We start from the raw sequence: 4825 nt of genomic DNA, 5'->3' as shown, positions 1-4825 counted from the left end.
GCTAAATCCCTTATTTATAAAATAGCAGTTTAGACATTGCTGCGATTGTGTCTTTTTTCTTTGGGGACTTGAGTGTAACTAATAAACAGGCTGCATGTGATTTGCACATTTTCTGCGTTTGTTCCCATTTCCACCCAAACTCACGAACCTCCTCCCCTTGGTTTGTGTGAGCTGCCGTCGGCTGGGTGGACTGGCTGGCGCTGGGGCCTGTGAGGGCCTTGGGGTCCCCTCTCTGGTTTCTGGAATAGGGAAGTCCCCCTGCAGCTTCTCCTAGCGCCCCAGTCCAGGTCGATTTTCATCATTTAAGTTGCTTTTCTGCTCCAGAAAAATACCAACAGGAGCTTTCTTTCTGATGCCCTGAGTGGGGGGAGGGGACTGCGGGCAGGGGTCCGAACAGGCTGCTCCTCTATGCCGGCCATGTCCCCAGGCCTCGGCCCTGGCTGGGTGGGGGCAGGTGCAGTGGGATCCCGTTTCCCCTCCCCTGGGTGTCCTTCAGCACGGACGTGCTCTCGGGATTTTGCTTTCAATCCAGCTGTCTCTGCGAATCCAGAGGGAGAAGATAGAGTTTTGGGGACCTGGGACACGCCCCCTCCCAGACTGCTGGCTGTGTTGGCCGAGCCCCCTGGCCTCAGCACTGGCAGGAACCCCCTCGGGCAGAGCCAGCACTTGTGGGGGCCGGCCCCTTCCAGCAGAGAGCCCCGGAGACCCTCCCCTCTCCCAGGGTGCCGGCCCGGGATGCCCCCGTGAGCCCCAGTCCAGGAGCGGGGGCCGCGTCCACCCTGTCCCCCAGCTCTGGTAGCTGGTGCCTCACGGGGTGGAAGCAGCTCTCAGGCCAACGAGGGGGCTCTTGCCGCCTCCTCCCTGGAGTCCTCGTGGGGGTGGGCAGGACGGCCACCCCGGCCCGGGCTCCCTTGTGGATGGTTTTCCTCCTGGGAACGGTTTAATCTTCAACGTGTAAGACGGTGCACCCCGAACCCTGTGTGATCGGCTGTTTAACGCAGAAATCTTGATCTCCGCGCACCTCCTCGAGCAGGTGGCAGGATGCCGAGGCCTTCAGGATGGACACGTCACAGCGTCCTCCTTGGGGGGCTTCCAGCCACTGAGCCCCAGACCCGCCCCGGCTGGGTCATCCCTGGGCAGGATGGAGCGGCGGTGCCTCCGGTCGGCTGAGCCCCCCGGCCCCGAGCAGGAGGACACGAGGCTGGGGGTCGGCAGGCAGGGCCCTGTCCTTCCCGCCCAGACTCACCCCATAGGGCACTGCCCGGGCCATCTCACAGCGGCGGAAGCTGAGACTGAGAGACAGTCTTCTCCGGGGACACTGGGGGGTGTGGGGCCAGGAGGGGCTCCATGCGGCCGGTGGCTCCCGTGTCCCCCAGCCCAGGGGGAGGCAGTGTCATCCCTACAGACCCCTTTCTACCCATGGCAGCTCCCCCATCTCCTCAGTACAGGGGAAGGCAGCGTCGTCCCTGCAGGGCGCTTTCTGCCCACGGCGTCCAGGCTCACCTCCGCTAGATGAGGCCCCGCGGTTCCAGAGTGGCCCTCCCTTCCTGACAGAGGCCCAGGGCCGTGGCAGCCTGTAGCCCTGGGGACCCGCCTGGCCTGGCCCAGACCCCTGGGTCAAGAGTTCCGAGGGCAGCATGGGGCCTCCAAGGTCAAGCGGCTTGCCCCGCTGACCCCGTCCTGGGGCCCCCACATTCTAAACTCCATCCTGGGGTGCCCAGCCCCCTCTGTTCTCTGTGACTGTGATCAGACCTGAGCAGTGACCCCAGGGAGGAGCTACTGGACACTGTCCTTCGTCTCCCAGAGCCGCCGGGGGTGGGGGCGGGGATGGGTAACGGGACGTGACGGGACGTGAGGGGTGTCGTGGTCAAGGACCGTCCTGTGTCCACGTGACGGAGATTTAGAGACTTTTCAAAGCCCTCATCTGCCATGATGTCATGGAACCCCAATTTGAAGGTTATGCCATCGGTTCGTCTATATCTGAAGGACTACAAGAAAATAAATCTCCTGGTAACCTGAGTTTCTAAAGAAATTGAATTATTCACTCCAGTTTTTCTCTAGCTTTGAGTACCAGAACTATCACCAGAGCTTTGTCTCATGTGATGTCTTGTAAAAGCTTAAAAAATGACCACTAGCTTTGCTTTGAGAATGCGAGGAGGACCCAGGTTGGCAGTACCCGGAGGCTCATAAAGAGATGACGTTTGTAGCGCAGAAGGCATGGCATGACTTGCCTGCTCAGCGCTGTGACCAGGGGGCCTCCACTGCGCACATTTATCCCTCGTCTTCTTGGGTCTCCTCTGCATCCTGCAGAGGGTGCTGTGATGGGGGAGCCTCCCGCGGGCTCTGGCGGGGTCCTTCATCCTCACCCGGCAGCCCACTTTCGCCCCCCGTTTCTACTCTGCGGAGAAAGAAGGCTGAGAAGCAGACGGCCGGTCCTCAGGTGGAGGGAGAAAAGACCCCCGGGGAAGGGGAGCCAGGCCCCCGGGGGGCGGGGGGTAAGGGTCAGGGGACCAGTGAGCAGGGCCCGGAGACCCACTCCGACCAGCCCAGCATGCACACCACCCCGCCTCCCCTTCAGAGTCCTGGGTCCCCCGGCAGGGGCTGTCCTGCTCGCGGCCCCTCGGTACCCACACGGACTAGTGTGGACTCCCGCCCTTCGGCGCCCAGCAGCAGTGCGGGGGAGGGGATGTGCAGGTCTGTGGCAGGTTGGGGCTGGCGTGAGAAGTCTGAAGTCCTCTCTCTCAGCGATCTCCCCGGGGAGGAAAGCTGTGCTCCTGACCATCTGGAATTCATCAGAAAGTGGGAGCCGTGGGTGCACCCTGACTCCGCGTGCTGTATCTGGAAAGATCTCTTTCCAGCCAGCTCTGAAAACAACCAGATGGGACCCAACCAGGCCTCAGAGATAAACCCTCAGAGGCATCTCTGCCCCTTCAAAAGCTTCCTGCACTGATTGTAAAGGCAGGACAGACGCCTCCCGGGCCCCTGGGCTGCCTGCGGACAAGTGACACCCAGCCCGGGAGAAACACGCACAGAACAGGTCTTTCCACTTCAAAAGAGGCCTGTTTGGGTTATCTGATGTAGACGGCCAACGTGGGCTTTTTCAAACCTCGTCGGCACTTTTGACTCAGTACTGGAAATGCTATTTCTTTTGGAGGGTGAACGAACTTGCAAGTATTTTGTTGTTCTGGTAAACATTAGGCAAACATGTATTCAGACCAGGAAACTTACAGGGGGTTCCGAGAACACCAGACTTGGCGACAGCACCCCACCCTCTGGTGTGGGACAGGTGCCGCACAGGACTCAAAACCGCTTCTGAAAGTTATACCAAGACTACCAGCATCGTCACGCCTCTGAGAGGTTAAGCGACTTCCCCCAAGCCACACAGCGCCAGGGGCAGCATCCACTCCCTATGTCCAGCTTCCTTTTGGCCCTGTGTGGGATTGACTGTCCTCTCTTTCCATTTCTGCTTCTAGAAAACTGCTTTTCAACCATACAAAGGGGTCAGCAAAGACTCAAAGGCTGTTTCAGCAGCTAGACCCCCGCGCTCCCCAGTGGGTGGGCCCACATGTGTCCTGCGTTCTGGCCCCTTCCTCCGGAGATTCTGGAAGTGAGAGGTCATGTTTCCTCCTTAACTGAGCCTGACTCTCAATCCCACGGTCTTGCAGTAAGTGCTTAGGTCCTGTTTCAGGAGCTACAAGCAAGGCCTCTGGGCGAGGGCGACTCTGGTATTCCAGGATGTTTGGGAGAGAAGAGCACATTGACGTGTTAACATTTAAAAAGAAGGAACCATGGAAACAAGAAGTTTCCTAGAGGAATGGCAGTCCTACCACACAGATGGCACGGCCAGCATCGAGCACCGAGCTAGGCAGAGCTCGCTTCTGCAGCTGCGTGGGGCGGTCTGTGGGTCGGTCCCTGGGGCGGTCCATGGGGCGGCCTGTGGGTCGGTCCGTGGGTTGCTCCGTGGGTTGGTCCCTGGGGCGGTCCGTGGGTCGGTCCGTGGGTTGTTCCGTGGGTCGGTCCCTGGGGCGGTTCATGGGGTGGCCTGTGGGTCGGTCCGTGGGTTGCTCCGTGGGTCGGTTCCCTGGGGCGGTCCGTGGGTCGGCCCATGGGTCGGCCCGTGGGTTTCTCCGTGGGTCGGTCCCTGGGGCGGTCCGTGGGTTGTCTCCGTGGGTCGGTCCCTGGGGCGGCCCGTGGGGCGGTCTGTGGGTCGGCCTGTGGGGTGGTCCCTGGGGCGGGTTGAGGACCAGCTGGGGTGGGCGACTCAGGGCTGTCACCGGCCGGGCCACGCGCAGTCCCCACCAGGACCTGGGTGCCCTGTCCATCCCATGCCCCCTGCCTCCACAGGGTGGAGCACAGGATGGCTGTGCTTGACGATGGAGACGTCCGCTGCTTCCCCTCTGGCCCCATGTCAGCCCCCGACAGCAGAGGGACACCCCTTCCTACAGCCTGAGGCCCAGGGAGGCTGCCCCGCCTGAGCACGGATGCGGCCAGAGGGCTCGGCACCCCACGACCCGGCCCTGAGGTTCAGCACGAATGGCACCAAGGGATGACTTGGTGTGGGCGGGGGGGTGCCCGGACGGGTCACTGAGGGAGGGGCCTTGTGACATCACTTTCTCAGCTGTGACCTCCACCCAGCAGGGCGGGAAGATGTCTGCACACACCCCCACACACATGAGCACACACCTGTACATACTCACCCGTGCACACACACTCACCTGTGCACACACACCCACACACACATGTGAGCACACACCTGTACGCACACACCCATGCACGCATACTCACCTGTGCACACACCCCCACACACACGTGCACACACCTGTAC

The 4825-nt window shown here is 61.3% G+C and overlaps 1 long non-coding RNA gene across 1 annotated transcript; it reads right to left on the bottom strand.

Annotated features, from left to right (window-relative positions):
- Positions 1 to 1713: 1713 nt before the first annotated feature.
- LOC139033026 (uncharacterized) lies at positions 1714 to 3929 on the bottom strand. The gene is made up of 3 exons (XR_011485648.1): positions 3828 to 3929; positions 2632 to 2782; positions 1714 to 2414 (listed from the first exon to the last, which is right to left on the bottom strand). It is a non-coding gene; the product is annotated as an uncharacterized lncRNA (long non-coding RNA).
- Positions 3930 to 4825: the final 896 nt, after the last annotated feature.

This window comes from Odocoileus virginianus, chromosome 34, assembly GCF_023699985.2.
Source record: "Odocoileus virginianus isolate 20LAN1187 ecotype Illinois chromosome 34, Ovbor_1.2, whole genome shotgun sequence".
NCBI lineage: Eukaryota > Metazoa > Chordata > Mammalia > Artiodactyla > Cervidae > Odocoileus > Odocoileus virginianus.
The sequence above is the reverse complement of the archived record's forward strand: the minus strand, read 5'-3'. Positions and strand labels throughout refer to the sequence as shown.